Genomic DNA, 16970 nt, shown 5'->3' with positions numbered 1-16970 from the left:
TCAAAGTGTGCCTTTGAAAGCTTTTTTCATCTTGATATTTTCAGTGCCAACTTAGAATCTGGTATGGCATGTGTATTCCCCCCCCAAAAAAAAAAAATTGTTGAATTAATTTTGTCAAGGGCCACCTCTAAAATTAGTGCATTCATAAAACCAAACCAAGCTCAAGGAAAAAACAAGTGGTACAGATGTGGTTTTGAGACACAGTTTAAGTAGTTCAATGTTGTCTTTTTCTTATCCAAACTATTACTGTGAAAAGAAGAGTGGCATTATTCTAAAGCACAAAGACCTTATCCTCCACATCATTCTCAAAGATCTTAATTATCAACAAGAATTTTCACAGGTAAGCCAGACCCCCTAAAAGTGATTTAGTTCTTAAGAAAACATCTGTACTAAAAGAAGCATTCTATTCCAAATAAAAAGTATTTCACATAATGCCATCAATACTATAGTTAATACTTCTCACAGGTTTTCATAGATCTAGCTTCTATACTCTAAATCTCAATATGACAAATGACTTCCCTATGATGACTTATTAATTTACTTTTGCCTAAGGTATCCAAAATTGCCTAAGGTGTCCCTGAAAGTCTGATCTGTAGCTTAAGAGAAGAAGTTCCAAACACAGAATGGTTTGATTCTCATGATGGAGCTATGCATCAATGATGATGAGTAATAAAAGGAAAACAAAGTAGACTTGCTAAATGTAAATGGAGTAACCACCAGTAATAATGTCAGTATTTTAAAACTTGATGACTATGCTTTCAAGGTGCACAATGAATATATAAAATGTCAAGCCTAACACAGAATTAAATAGAACTGTAAAAAATAAAGGTTATCTGCAATTATATATTTTTCTTGTTTTTTATTAATAAAGTTTTTATTTTAGAATAGTTCCAGATTTACAGAAGAGTTGCTGAGATAGTACAGGGAGATCCCATAAACCCTACACCTGGTTTCCCACTTAGATTAGTCATTTGCCAAAACTAATGAATCAATATTGATACAGTATTATTAACTAAAGTCTGCACTTTACTTAGATTTCCTTAGTTTTTATTTAATGTTTGTTTTCCATTCCATGATGCCATATTACATTTAGTCATCATCATCATCCTCATGTATTCTTAGACTCCTTAGACTAGTTTCTCAGGAACTTTTGTTGTTTTTGGTGACTTTGACAGTTCTGAGGAGTACTAGTAAGGAATTCTATAGAACGACCTCCTTTGCGGTTTGTCTGATGTTTTTCTCCTGATTAGACTCGAGTTATAGGTGAGAGGAAGAAGACCACAGAAGCAAATTGCTCTCTCCATCATTTAATTTCAAGAATGCATTCTATCGGGACGCCTGGGTGGCTCAGTTGGTTAAGCAGCTGCCTTCGGCTCAGGTCATGAACCCAGCGTCCTGGGATCGAGTCCCACATCGGGCTCCTTGCTCGGCAGGGAGCCTGCTTCTCCCTCTGCCTCTGCCTGCCATTCTGTCTGCCTGTGCTCGGTCTCTCTCCCTCTCTCTGACAAATAAATAAAAAATCTTTAAAAAAAAAATGCATTCTATCAATATACAGAAACTAAATAAATAGGTCTACGTGTTTTACATGCCCTACGTAACTAAAAAGAAAACTGAAGCTCTAGCTTCTTCAGCTGTGCTGTTAATGAAAATAGACATTACCTATTTGTTTCTTACTATGTGTAAGACACTATGTAAAATGTCATACAGATTTATGTCATTCAATCCTCAATAAAACCTTATGATATAAATACCATTTTTCTTTCTGCTAGATCAGGAGACAGGAATCGAAATTTCAGGCAAACATGGCACAGCTGTAGTTTTTAAGTGCAGGATCCAGAATCTGAATCATTCTAAAGCCTGTTCTCTTCTCCACCATTCTCTGTCTATACACAAACATAGCACGACAGGTTAAGAGAGCTCAACAATGCAGTTGATAGAAGACCAAAAAAAGATGAAAAACTTCCAAGGTGAATGTGAAATAATCTCTGATTTCAAACTTCTTCCCCTCAAACTGGGTACTCAGTATGGCTCACCTGAATTCTTGAGTTTAACAGTTTGCTTGGAGTTGTTAAGAAGCATAGATTGCTCTACAGACAAACACTTCTTAAAGTCCCAGAAGGATAGTGCTAAGAAGGAATTTTAAGTTTATTTTTGTCAATTTATGCTTTTTAAACAATTCGTGAGGGTGAAGCTTAGCAAAAAGCAGTCCAGCAGAACAACTTAAAAACAGTTAAAAATATAACTGAACGTCAACAATAAATGTATATACACACATACACATACTTTGTTTATTTTTGGTGTTTTTATCTGTTGAAACTGGATGCTGAGAAGGATACATGTGAGTCTCAATCTTGGCCACATACCAGATTGATCTAAAAATCCAGGGATTTAAAAAAATCCTCATGCTCAAGCTACCCCCCCCACCCCCGGATCAATAAAATAAGAATTGGGAGGGAGACCCAAGCATGACTAGTTCTTTAAAACTCCCTGGATGATTCAGCATGAGGCCAAAGTTGAGAAATATTCACAGAGATGAAGTGGTGCTTGGATACAGAAACTAACTGTATCCATCTGCAAGTTTCCAGGGCTAACAGATACTATGTGTAAGAAATACTAATTGTACTAAAGGGTCTGATCCCTAAATTGAGGAAGGTTACACTCGTATGTTCACTCCCTGTTTATTACTGATTTTGGTGAGTTGGGGAGTTTATGGAGTAAACCAGGATAATGTTGCATAATTTGAAGAAGGTTCTAACATACAGTTAACTAGACTAAATTTAATTTTTTGAGATGGGTTTGTGAAGTTATACTACCAAGATGATTTTGTCATCTAGATGTAAAGCTTCCTAAGATTCTGGAAACTAGAATAGCCTCTGCTTCTTCACATCAACCTGGTCTCAAGAAAGTCCCAGCTCCTAAAGCATGAGAAGGGACGTTCAGGAACTGTATCAGATTTTATTTATAAAAACAGACAGGAATAAAAGAACGTGGTGCACTTAGGAAAATCCAAAGAGCCTGGTATACTAGAGCACAGAAAGTATGGGGAAAAGGCAGGATATCAAAGTAGAAAAGTTGGCAAAAGCATCATCACAAAAGACATAATCATTATTCATGATTAGACTTCATCCTCTAAGTGTGGGGAAGAAAATGAAGGACAGTGAGCAGGAGAGTAACATGATCTGAATGGTGTTTTTGAAAGATAAATTTGTTGAGCATTTATAGATGGCACCATGGGGTCAAAGAGGCAAAGAGATCACTGCAAATAAGCCCAGAGGAAAGGAAAGCCTGAAGAAATACATTCACACTGCGAATACAGAAGAAAGGGTAGGTTCGTGGCATATTTAGGATTAAGAACCCCAAAGATTTTGTATCCTTTTGAAAGAGGTGTTCTAATCATTGTCAATCAGTTTTCTTTCCCCTTTCTTCCTTGAATCTATTCTCATCAGGCTTTCGCCCATGCTGCTCCAGCAAATTCACACTTACCAAGATCTCCTATAAAGTCTACTGCTAATTCCGGTGCTCAGTTCTGTTTTCTTACTTTTTGCCTTATTATAACAACATTTGATGCAGTTCACCAGTCTCTTTTCCTTGAAGCTTTCTCTTCACTTAACTTCCAAGGCACTACCCTTTCCAATCTCTGTGGTTCCCTCTTAGTCTTCCTGGCTTGTTTTGTCTCTTCTCCCCAGTCCCTACATGGCCCAGTGCCCCAGGGCTCACTTTTCTAATCAGTACTCTCTCCTATGTACACTCCTTTGTTTATCTCAAACAGACTCATGGCTTTATGTTTCATCTAGATGCTAATGGTTCCCAAATCTGTATGTCCAGCCTGAAACTTGTTTGTGAATGAGCTCAGCACTTCCAAATGGCCCACCCCAGATCTTTACTTTGAAATTAAGCAGGCATCTCAAAACTTGACACAGCCTCTCATTCCCCCTCTCACTCATTTCCCCTCTTATTCCCCCATTGCTTATCTCTGTGAACTGCAACTCCATTCTTTTAGTTGCTTCAGTCAAAAACCTGGGAGTTATCCTTAACCGCTCCCTATATTTGTCTCATACTGCAAATGCATTCCAACAATAATCTCTGTCAGCTGTACCTTCATAGTATATCCAAACTACTTCTCACCCTTTACTCCTGACCCCCTGGTCCCAGCCACCTTTGTCTATGACCTGGTTTCTCTGTTTCTGCCCCAGCCGGCTTCAGTTTTTTCTCCACACAGCAATCAGAATGATTCTGTACAAACACAAATCACATCATGACACTCCTCTCCTCAAGGATTCCCCATCTTAGTAAGAGTAAAAGTCAAAGTACTTAGATCAAGGTGCTACACAATATGGCCCTCATTACCTCTCTGACTTCATCTCCTACTACTCTTGCGCCTCTGACTTCACTGAAGCATACTGGTTCCCTTCATACTTTAAACATGCCAAAGAGGGGTGCCTGGGTGGCTCAGTTAGCTAAGTATCTGCCTTCTACTCAGGTCATGATCCCAGAGTCCTGGGATCGAGCTCCATGGCAGGGCTCCCTGCTCAGTGGGGGTCTACTTCTCCCTCTCCCCCCATGTCCCTGCTCTTTCTCTCTCACTCACTCTCAAATAAATAAAATCTTTTAAAAATAAAAATTAAAAATATGCACAAAAAAGATGTACCCATATCAAGGTATCTGCCTAGAATATTTCTCTCTCAGGTATCAGTATGGCCTGTTCTTTCATTTCCTTCAGATGCCATCTAAGTGTCCCCTCAACAACTATCTTCCCTCAGCACCCTATCTAAAATCGTAGCCCCCCAGACACCAGATTTACAAAGACATACTTTTTTCTCCCTTCCCTGCTTCTTGCTTCTCCTTAGCAGTTACCACTAACAGATTCTATGTTTTACTTATTTACTTTAATTTTAGCCATTCCCTCTACTAGAATGTAAGTTCTATGAGGACAAATAATTTTGTATTTACTATTCTATCCCCCATGCCTACACAACAGCTGATGTCTGAATTAATTTGTGTGAGTGAAATGAGTGAAGAAAGGGAATTCTGGATGCCTTAGAAATTCCCCAAATTCGGGAATTTCACTGGACTTGTTATAATTCCATTAACCAAGATAAAGCATAGAAGATGGGAGACTGGGAAGAAGAAATAATAAGTCACTTTAACTAAAGATTTAATTTACAACCTAACTTAATCTTAACCTCCATTTAGTGCCTCATCGATTCAAGTTCTAGGACTGGAAGGAGGGAAACATGAACAGCTGGAAATGAAATTATTTATTTGTTTGTTTGTTTTAAACCAAACAGGTAATTCTCAAACAGGAGCTCTGTAATGATTCTCAATTCTCAACACAAATGTTTATGTTTAACTTTTAAATACATTATTCTAATGTATTCTAATGTAAAAGGAGGTCCCTTTATTCATATATTTGTGTAAAAATTAGAGAGGACCATCTCTAATTTTGATCCCACCATCTACTAATTAATTGCCTTTTTGAAATTTCTACTTGAATGTCTCATATATACCTCAAACTCAAAATATCCAAACAGGAAATTCTCACCTTCCCCTTTCCCCTACAAATCTGATACTATCAGAGCTCCCCATCTCAATGAATTCATCACCAAATTTTGTTGATTCTCCTTCCTAATGTCCCTTGAATCCATACCTAACCTGTTTCCAATTCCTATACCTATTCCCTTCTAAATGTTTATCCACAAAATGGCCAAATAATCATTTAGAAATGCAGCTGTAATAGTTTCCCCATTTAATGTTTAAAATGTTGAAGTGATCCCCATTTGAACAGATATAAATTCTTAACATGGTCTATAAGATTCGACTTTTCCAGCTTCATTTCTAATTAGCGCTCCCTTTGTTTTCCTAATATTGGCTTTCATTCAGTTTCTGATCTCTACCTTCAAGATCTAAAGTAGAAACCTGAGAAACAACTACTGTATGCTTGGGAAGTCAGGATAAAGTGATTTTGATCCCAAATTCCTGCCTTCATATATGAGGATAAGTAAGTTTCAAAAGCACTAATAATAGAAAATTTTAATTTTATGTCATACATTCATAATAAAATAAACCCTTAAATTTATTCCTCTTATACCTTAAAAAAATAGAATGATAGCTACTGACAGATTAAAAATCAAATCTCCCCCTCTCCCACCACACTCCCCAAAAGGGCACATCTTTCTGTTTTGACTAATAAGTATATTTAAATATACTTGATACTCAGTGAAAACCCAAAATAACAAAAAGCCAGAATATATATTATCTAATTATACCTTCATTTTTTTCACAAATAAATTATACTTTATTAATCCCATATACCTATATTATTTGAAAATAATGATGGCAATGAATATAAAAAATTAAGACCAAAATGTTTTAAGGAAATTTTTTTTAAAGGAAAAACGTTGGTGTATGTCATATACAAAATTCAAAACAATATTCCCTTCTCTAAACTTGTCATTAGTAAGGTCCTTACTAGAGCGTTACTATTTTGTATTTTTCTCCTATGTAACTAGGAAACATAAATACAACAATGATTAAATGGTTGAATAACAGGAATCATTAGGATCTTGTAGAATATAGACATATTTAATCAGGGCAGATGGGTGGACTTGATCGACTAAGTGTCTGACTCTTGATTTCGGCTCAGGTCTGGATCTCAGGGTCCTGAGATCGAGGGGAGTCTGTTTAAGATTCTCTTTCTCCCTCTCCCTAGGTCCCTTCCCCCAGTTACATGTGTTCTCTCTCTAAAATAAAAAAATAATAATAATTTAAAGAAATATTTAATTAAAAAATAAGGATTAACTGAATAAGGAATCAAGAAAACAGACTCACATTTAAATAAAGGAACTTCATATATGAGAAAATAGCATTAGATAGCACTGGAGAAAGAAAAGGCTATTCAACAACAAATAGGGTACAAAAACTAACTTTTTCCATATGAGAAAAAACAACTATCTCCCCTTGTCATACCTCAATCTCATTACTAAAAAATTAAGGGGGTAAATGTAGTAAAATTGTGCTAAAAAATCTGAAAGTGAAAAATCAAAACTTCAATCATTAAAAGAAATTTTCTGAAAAAACACAGGGGTAATAAAGAATGATAAAAATGAATAAACTAAAATTTTCAACTTACATTCAACAGAGGTTTAGAGTTTTAGACTTATAACCAAAAGCAAAGTCTTAAGACAGAACAGACTAAGAACAGATATCCACAATAAATATCAAAGACTAAGGATCGATCTACAACAGGGATCTATGAACTTCTGTAAAGAGAGTAAATATTTTAGGCTTTGCAGACCATATGTTCTCTTTTGCAACTACTTTACCACTGTAGCACAAAAGCAGCCACAGACAATATGTAATGAACAAATGTGGCTGTATTCCAGTAAAATTTTCTTTATGGACATAGAAATTTGAATTTCATATAATTTCACATATTGTAACACTCTTTTTTTTTCTGAACCATAAAATAATTGTAAAAAGTACCCTTCACTCACAGGTTGCACAAGAACAGATAGTAGACTGGATTTGACCCAGGAGCTATAGTTTGCTGAACCCTGTCTAGAATATATAAAGAATATCCATAAATCAATAGATAAAGATAAATAAATCCAAGGAAAAAAACGCACAAAGAATATAAGAAAGCTACTAACAAAAAAGATCATCTGAAGGGCCAAACACATCAAAGGATATTTGGCTTCACTAGAAATTAAGGAAACAGAAATTAAATCATTAGGATACTACCTTCCATGTACCATATTAGGGAAAATGATGAAGTCTGATCAGATGAATGCTGGCAAGCATACTACAAAACAGAAACTCTCAAACACTGCTGAGAAGACTATAAACTAGTACAGTGACAAAGCAAAGAAATTACCCAGTAAAAGTGAAATGCAAATGATCTACATCCCGGCAATTCCACTTTCAGGTATAGCCCCTAGAAAAACTCTGATACGTGTGTAAGGATATTCATTGCAGCATGATTTGTAATAACACAGAACAAAACAAACACTGAAATAAACTCAGACTTCTATTAGGAGAGAAATGAATAAGAGAAATGTGCTAATGAAATTGAATACTACGCAACACATAAGAGAAATAAACCAAACCCATATACACCAACAAGAGCAAAACAAGCAAGATGAAGAAGAATTCCACAGAGAGGATGATACCACTTAGTAAATTTTAGAATACCATACAATACTAAAAATTATTCATGGTTACAACTATATTAAGATTTCTCATCTCTGATAAAGGAGATTCAAACATCAACTTCTTTTTTTTTAACCAAATTCTTTATCTGTATGTATGAGTCTGCGTATTATCTACATTATGTGTCCATCTGTTAGGATATGGTTATAGCAATGAGAACTAGTGAAAAGACATGCCATATTTTATTTTGAAAGTTATAGGAATTTACATTTATGAAAACGCACAACTGCAGCAAAACAGAGAAAGGACTAAAGGGTACTGAGACTGGAAATGTAATAATTTAAGTGGAAAAAGAGGAAATCCTAAAATAGGACATGAGAATGGAAGAGGACAAGAGAAAACCAAGTTATGAAGCATTCAGAAGTTCTAATCAACTGGACGGGTTAGATGTTGGCAGCCATTTTGGGAGTGCAGAAAGCTTTGTGTGTTTTCTAACTGCTTCCTAAATACACCTGCTGTGGGCTTTTAAGTAGATTTTAGAAATGACATCTACATTAGCTGATGATGATAATGGGCCATCAACCATAGTTAAGTGATAGAAAAGGTTTTTAGAAAACAAAATATCAGTTAAAGCAATTTTGAGAGAGGTAGCAGAAAGGTTTTCTTTCCCTGCTCTGCAGTTTCTGCCAGATTACATGCACAGCATGTCCTCCTGAGGGTTAAGGATCCTATTGAATACTAACACCTCAATCTTCAGTTACTGGAGGAAGAGACAAGAAAAGGACCACATTAAATACAAATCCTGGCTCCAACACTTACTGTACAGCTTTGGCCAACTCACCGAACTTCTTTTTCTCTGCCTGTTTCTTCATCTGCTAAATGTGTAAAATAAAGTACAGCTGATCTTGACAATGTGGATGTGTACTGTGCAAACCCACTTATACAGGATTTTTTTATTAATAGGGTATAGTACTATATACATTCTCTTCTTATGATTTTCTTAGCATTTTCTTTTTGCAAGCTTACTTCACTGCTAGAATACAGTCTATAACATATACAAACTGTGTGTTACATACAAACTATGTGTTAATTAACTGTGCTATCTGTAAGGCTTCCGGGCAACAGTCGGCTATTAAAGTTTTAGGGGAGTCAAAAGTTATTTGTGGATTTTCAAATACATGGGAGTCAGCGTCCCTACCCCTTGAGTTGTTCAAGGGTCAACTGTAATAGAATTTAATCCATAAGGTTCTGAAGATTAAATGGGTAAAATTATGTATGTATTTACGTATGCATGCATGTCCTTATATGCACACACAAAGTGCTGCTATTCTTCTTCATCAGTTACTAGGTACCCAGTAAGTGCTGGGGCATAGCAGTAGGTGTTGGAGAAGCGGAGATGACAAATTTATATTGTCTGTCCTCTCACAGTACATAGCCATAACACTGTGAGAGACAGACATGTGAGCTAATGTAGAGTCTTCCAGTTAAGTAACTAGGAATTCCTGAAGCTATCTCTCAGTCTTTCTGAGCCTATCAACCATTTCAATGTCACTTAATCTTCTGACAATTGCTAAACATCATCAGAAAAGGCTTAGAGTTATACAGAGAAAAACCCTTACTAATATACAAACCTAGGGATGAAGTCATTTTCTAAACCCTACTTTCATTGTCTCTAAAGCTTCCTGTTATTCTATTTCTTTTATCCTTCTAAAAGATTCATAAATAAATAAATCTAATGTAATCTAAAAGAGTCCTTAATGTATAAAACTCCCAGAAACTTGTCTCTGATTTTCTCCCCTACTCAAAGTATGTATTCATTTAACCATACTGTGAATCTGGAAGACTCATAAATAATACACTCAGAAAATACCTGGGTCCTAGAATGACAAAGACGATGATGATTAAATGAATATTAACAAGAGTTTTTTATTGCTTAGTTAAAAATGAATTGCTCTCTATAGCATAAAATCTTTTGTTTTTATGCTATAAGAGTATTTTTACGTTTTTTAATAAAAAGATGTTTCTTTATTGTCTAAAACATCTACTACAACCATCATCCCCTCATCAACTTACTTTGTAACAGTCTACTTCAACAAAAGATAGCTTAATTGCACCCAGCTCTCTATCACAAATTTACAGTACTAATCCTTGCCAGCCATTTTGTTTTCAGCTTGTAACACGAGCAGCCAGCTGCCTTCAGCCTGACTCTATTAGCATATCGGATAATTTAGAAAATGAGCACAGAAATGGAACATAAAAAATATAGTTAGTTTTTATCAGAATATATCTATGTATTAGATATTACTCTTTATGCCTTATACTTCCCTCCTTCCTTTCAATATAATTAATTTTCTTAATTTAAATGCTCATTTCCTGCTCACAGTAATTTTCCCTCCCCCAGATCCTATAAATGAGGTTGACCAACAACTGTTTAAAAATAAGAATTTCAAATTTTAATAAAATAAACTACACAGAATATTTTCTGTAAAAGGACAAAAGGGTTGGATATTCAGCACTATAATTTACAACTATATTCCAGCAGACCACCTAGCCAAGAATAATAAATACATAATAGCTAACATATATTGTTCTCACATTTCAAGGATGTTTCTAATAGCCAGCAGACAGCAAACAATTCTCCACCTGTTTTGACTTGCAATAGGCTGCTGCTTGAATGTCAATAACAATGTGCCCTCACCCAGCATCACTGAAGTCTTAGATGACAAAGCTAATACAAATTTAATAGGATGGGTAGGGCCAAAGAGTTCCTCTTAATGTCCTGTTCTTCAGGACTCTTTTCCATCAGAACCTCCCTCCTCCCCCAAAACGTCCCACTTGTCTTTATTTAATAAATATTCTGAAATGCTATTATTCATTAACCTACCCTATCACTTAATGTAAAACTCTTTTTAAAGAAGCTCTTCTATTTAATCAAATAACACTATTTAGAAAGTTTGCTAACTTAATAGAATATAACACCCCTGAAGTAACTATAAGCAAAGTGGGGGGGGGGGCGGAGGTGAGGGAGGCATCTGCAAGGAAACAAAATGCTCAAAAGATAGAAATTACTGAAGTGCTTTAACGACTTCATTTTCTCCTCCAAACCCCTCCCTGTCTCCACAGTATTTTTTTGTGTTTTACAGTGATGCTAACTAGCCATCCAGTCTGCCGTAGAAGCCTCTGGTTAGAACAGATTTCAAGGCTGCTGTGTCTTGTGAGGAACCAATCAGATTTCTTTGTTTCATCTGCAACATTCCATCAGGGTTATATAACATTTTAGATACATGAAACATTCTAATAAAATAGTATATTTCAATTTGTAGTTAGCTATTTATTGTCACTAAATTTGGCATATAAAAATCCTGTATTATTCTTCAGTGTTATTCAATAAAATCAAAGGAATAATAGTACAGACGAGAGGGTTATTTTTCTTTTTGAGAAGATGATAGAGTGAATCTGCTTTGTCTACAAGAAAGAGTTTGTGAAAATACAGAATGTGGGCACTCTGCAGACTACTAAGATGAATGCTGATCCTTATTATTTCTGTTTATAGTAAAGTGGGTGAGGTAATCCAACAGAGTGGCAAACAGCCATACAGTTGTTAATTCTTATCACATACAGCATGTCATTAGTATAGAAAAAAAAATTTTATAAATAGATTTTAAACTCAGGCTTAATCTTTTCCAATTTTTAAAGCACGGAAAAATTAAGTTAAATATTTAAAACACTTGGACCAATATTTGCTCCAAGAAAATCTGCACTCTAAGTGCCAAACCCCAATTTAACACCTACGATACTAACCAAAAAATAGTATACCAGCAGCCCTGTTACCTATATGACCAGAATACTTGCCATACACTTGTACTGGCACCATACAAATATTTCCTCTCTCAATCTCTCTCTCTGCTAGAGATAACTGCATAACTTCAACACTTCTCTTCTGTGCTATTAATATAACAACTCAGATATTCAAGAACACATTAAGCTGGAACCTGTGAATCTAGTATTTTCTTTCTTTCTTTTCTTTTTTCTTTCTTCTTTTTTTTTTTTTACAACTCAGACATCCCACATATGATGGTTACGAATCAGCACAGGATTAAAATAGTGCCTGAATGCATAAAAAGCTCAATCTGTTGGGTGTGGCTTAAGTAAATATATCTTGTCTCAACTGGACAGCTCCCCAGTAACATGCCGCCACTGAAACCCAAAATATATGAGTACATAAGTAAAGTGCTTCCGGGAGGGGGTGGGAAACTAAACCTCCATGTTTTTTTTTTTTATGTCTGATGTTCAGTTGTTTCTGTACTGTACTTCTAAAATGACAGTGCCTGAGTCAATGCTGAACATTGCTCAAGAAACCAAGGACAGAAATTTTACTTGTCCTACTTCCTCTCCTTATTTTATATTCACTGTCTACAACATGGCCGTTCTTACAAACATTTTGCTTTCATAAAAGAGGTAATCATTTAAATGATGACTATGTGCAATGCGAACTCACACTGCATTACAGCCATCAATAAAATATGAAGTGCCAACTCCAGTGTTCATTCTACTTATTTTCCATCTCACCAGAGAATGCTCTACTAATGCTCTCTACTATTATAAAATGAGCAATATAAGGAAAAAGACATTGGTAGGAGCTGCGACAAATAAGCAACAGAGAAAATATAAAACCTGTAAGTGCTTACTTTTTTAACAATCCAGTATTAATAGTAAAAAACCCTTCATGCATATGTGTATGTGTGTGTGTATACACAAACACACACACACACACTTAGTACAAATATAAACCTGTTTATAATCTTCCATGCATACATTTATTAATGTCACACATGCAATATACCTGAAATCTCCCTATTTAAGGGGCATGCAGATTTCAAAACTATACATTTTCATTCTTAAATGGCCACAATCAAACATTAAAACAGCTAAGGATTTCTGACATACTGAACTATATCCAAGCTTCTAATCTTGTTAAACAATTTTCTCTGCTATTCAATGCAGCAAACCCACCTTTGAATCATAGTGACGGTTATTTTTTTCCCATGCCCTCTACGTGCTGCACCATTTTGTTTGTCTTCTGGACAGTGGAGAAATCGGCAGACAGCAGTGAAGGAGTGTACTGGAGTCAGCAGAGGCAGTGCCAGCCTCCTACTGCAGTCTGTATATTGAACGCACTCAAACCCACAGGTGCCTACGTAAAATCCTCCAGCTGCAGCCTGCAACTTAATGTTTCCCTCGGCAGCAGATCTGTATGCTATTTTCACTTTGCTTTAACCCAATAAATGGACAGGATGCACAACAGTGTGCATCTTTTAAAAATGAATTTTACATAAAATACTTAAACATACACTGTCTCCATTAAGTATCTAAAAAATGAGTGACATTTCAAATCAGAAGGATAATCATCAAATTATGAACATTCAGAAGGATAATCACCAAAAGAGAAATGTATTTCTAACACTCTATAAATTCTAAACTGGTAATTTAATTCTCAAAAAATATAACATTAAAAACTAGCATACGATGTACCTTACATCTTCCTACATAATTATCTTATGAAAGTAATTTTTCATATTCCATAATAATATCATGTATAAATGCATAAAAAGGTCTGCCTCTAACCATACCTTTTCATCACCAAATAATCCACTGATAAGAAGAAAATACAGAACTTATCTGTTAAAGGCTAAGTGAATCAAGGTAAACCAACATTCAAACACTAACAGATTAAACAAGAAACAGAGGCTCACAATCCTTTCACATAAATTTCAAACACATACACTCTTATCTTAACCAAATTACACAATTTTTTAAAAAGATTTTATTTATTTATGACAGAGAGAAAGTGAGAGAAAGCACAAGGGAGCTAGAGAGGGAGAAGCAAGCTCCCCACTGAGTAAGGAGCCCAATATGGGGCAGGATCCCTGGAAGTCAGGATCAAGACCCAAGCCCGAGCCGAAGGCAGATGCTTAATGACTGAGCCACCCAGGCACCTCCAAATTATAGTATTTTAAAACTGGGTGAAACCTTAAAGAAATCAAATCTTTTTAATTTTTCAGATGAACAGATTAAGGACTAGAGAGGTTAATACTAAGGTACCTCTCCCAAAGTTACATAGCCAGTCAACAGCAAATCTTGGTCTTCAAAAATATCTTATAATAAGTAATTAACTCCTGAAACTCACCCAAAATGAATAGTAACTTGAATATTCCTGTAACTATTAAATAAATTTTGTAGTTAAAAACAAACAAACAAAGCAGGGACACCTAAGTGGCTCAGTTAAGTGCTTGCTTTCGGCTCAGACATGATCCCAAGGTCCTATGATGGAGTCCCGCATCAGGCTCCTTGCTCAGAAAGGACCTGCCTCTCCCTCCGCCTGCTGCTCCCCCTGTTTGTACTCTCTCTTTCTCTGACAAATAAATAAGTAAAAATCTTAAAAAAAAAAAAGAAAAAAAATTCTACAAAAAAGAAATCTCCAGGCCCAGATGGTTTCACAGGTGAATTCTACCAAACATTTAAATAAAGAACACTAGAATTCTACATTGTCTCTTCCAGGAAACAGAAGACAAGGAAATACTCCAAACTCATTTTTTTGAAGACAAAGCTAATCTGATATCAAAGCAGATAAAAACATTACAAAATAAGGAAACTACTACTCTGGTATCCCTCTTGAACAAAAAACCAAAAATCCTCAACAAATATTAGCAAATCAAATCCAGTAGTGTATAAACACACGCACACAATGACCAAGAGAGGCTGATACTGGCATGTTCAACTTTTTTAATATTTGGAAATCATTCAATGTAATCCATTAAACTAATTATTTAAAGAAAAACCATATGATGATATCACTTGATGCAGAAGACTAATTAACAAAATCCAACATCCATTCATGAAAAAATTAGAAAATTAGGAATAGAGGGGAATTTCCTCAACTTGATAAAGAACATCTACAAAAAACCAACAGCCAACATCATACTTAGTGGCAAAGACTAAATACTTCCCACTTAAGATCAGGAACAAGGCAAGAGCACACATTCTCACCACTCTTGGCTACCATCATACACTAATCATTGCATACAGACTGGAAAGGAAAAAATAAAACTACCATTATTCTCAGAAGGCATTATTTTCCACTTAAAAATTCAAAGTAGTCTACTAAAAATAAACAAATAAAACCCCCCAAAACACCTCTTAGTACTAAGAGCCGAGTTTAGCAAGGTCACAGTACAATCTCAAAAAACAAAAATCAATCAATATTATATATAATCTCAAGATTTTAAAGGAATACCATTAACAATGGCTAAAAAAAGAAAACACTTAGGTATAAATCTGACAAAATAAATATAGGATCTGTATGTTAGAAACTATAAAATGCTGATGAAAGACATCAGGTAAGACCCAAATAAATGGAAAAAGTATCATGTTCATGGACTGGAAGACCCCACATGGTAAAGATTTCAATTCTACTCCAAATGATCTATCGATGTAATAAAATTCCAACTAATATCCCAAAAGTATTTTTTTATACATAGACATATGTATAAATTTTTTTATACATATACATATCTAAAATGTATATGGAAAGGCAAAGGATCTAACCTATCTAAAACAAGTTTGCAAAAGAAAAACAAAGTTACAGGAACCATACTACCCTGACCTCCTACAAAGCTACGGTAATCAAGACAGTATTATACATAAACAGACCATGGAAAATAATAGATGGTGCATAAATAGACCCAAACAGGGGTGACTGAGTGGCTCAGTCAGTTAAGTTTCTGCCTTCGGCTCAGGTCATGATCTCAGGATATTGGGATTGAGCCCCACGCAGGGAGCCCTATTGTCCCTCTCCCTTAGCCCTGCTTGTGCTCTCTCTCTCAAAAAAAAAAAAAAAAAAAAAAAAAAGAATAAGGAAAGAGAAAGAAATAGACCGAAACAAATATGGCCAACTAATTTTTTACAATGATGCAATAGCAATTCAAAGGAGAAAGGATGGTCTTTCCAACACTAGTGTTAGAACAACTGTATATCCATACACAAAAAACACATACATCAATCTTAACCTCATTTATTATATGAAAAATAGCTCAAAACAGACCACAAACTTAAATATAAACTGTAAAACTTTAAGGAAAAAAATAGAAATCTTTATGACCTGGGTAAGACACAGATTTAAGATATGATACCAAAAGCATGACCCTTTTTTTAAAGATTTTATTTATTTATTTGACAGAGATCACAAGTAGGCAGAGAGGCCAGCGGGCTAGGGGAGGTGGGGAGCAGGCCCCCTGCTGAGCAGAGAGTGGGATGCAGGACTTGATCCCAGGACCCTGAGATCATGACCTGAACTGAATGCAGCATCTTAACCCAATGAGCCACCCAGGCACTCCATGACCCATTAAAAAAAGATAACTGGACTTCATCATCAAAATTTAAAATTTTTGCTCTGAAAAAAATCACTGTTAGGAGAACAATAAAAAAGCAACCAACAAAGGGCTTATATCTAGAATATATAATGAACTCTCAAAAGTCAACAGCAAGAAAACAAACAACCAAATTTAAAAATGGACAAAAAAATCTAGAGAGACACTTGACCATACAGTATATACAAAGGGCAAACAAGCACATGAATATATGTTTAGCATCATCAGCCATTAGAGAAATGCAAATTAAAAACACAGTGAGACACCACTACTCATTTAACAGGATGACTAAAATTAAAAGATATAGTATCTTGATAGTATCAAGTGCCAGCAAGGATGTGAAACAATTGGAAGTCTCATACTTTGCTGGTGGGAATGAAATTTGCTCTGGAAAGT

At 35.3% G+C, this 16970-nt stretch overlaps 1 protein-coding gene across 7 annotated transcripts in view; it reads right to left on the bottom strand.

The window, feature by feature from the left end:
* TANC2 (tetratricopeptide repeat, ankyrin repeat and coiled-coil containing 2) overlaps positions 1 to 16970 on the bottom strand; it is a 365737-nt gene that overhangs the window by 272028 nt on the left and 76739 nt on the right. The window contains exon 1 of one of the 7 annotated variants that reach the window (XM_032321496.1): positions 13162 to 13531. The exons of the other annotated variants lie outside the window; for them this stretch is intronic. The gene's annotated coding sequence lies outside the window, so the exon portion shown is untranslated. Of the gene's footprint in view, positions 1 to 13161; positions 13532 to 16970 lie in introns of those variants that run through there. 7 annotated transcript variants of the gene reach the window in all.

Source organism: Mustela erminea, chromosome 18, assembly GCF_009829155.1.
Source record: "Mustela erminea isolate mMusErm1 chromosome 18, mMusErm1.Pri, whole genome shotgun sequence".
NCBI lineage: Eukaryota > Metazoa > Chordata > Mammalia > Carnivora > Mustelidae > Mustela > Mustela erminea.
This window is presented reverse-complemented; position numbering and strand designations above follow the sequence as displayed.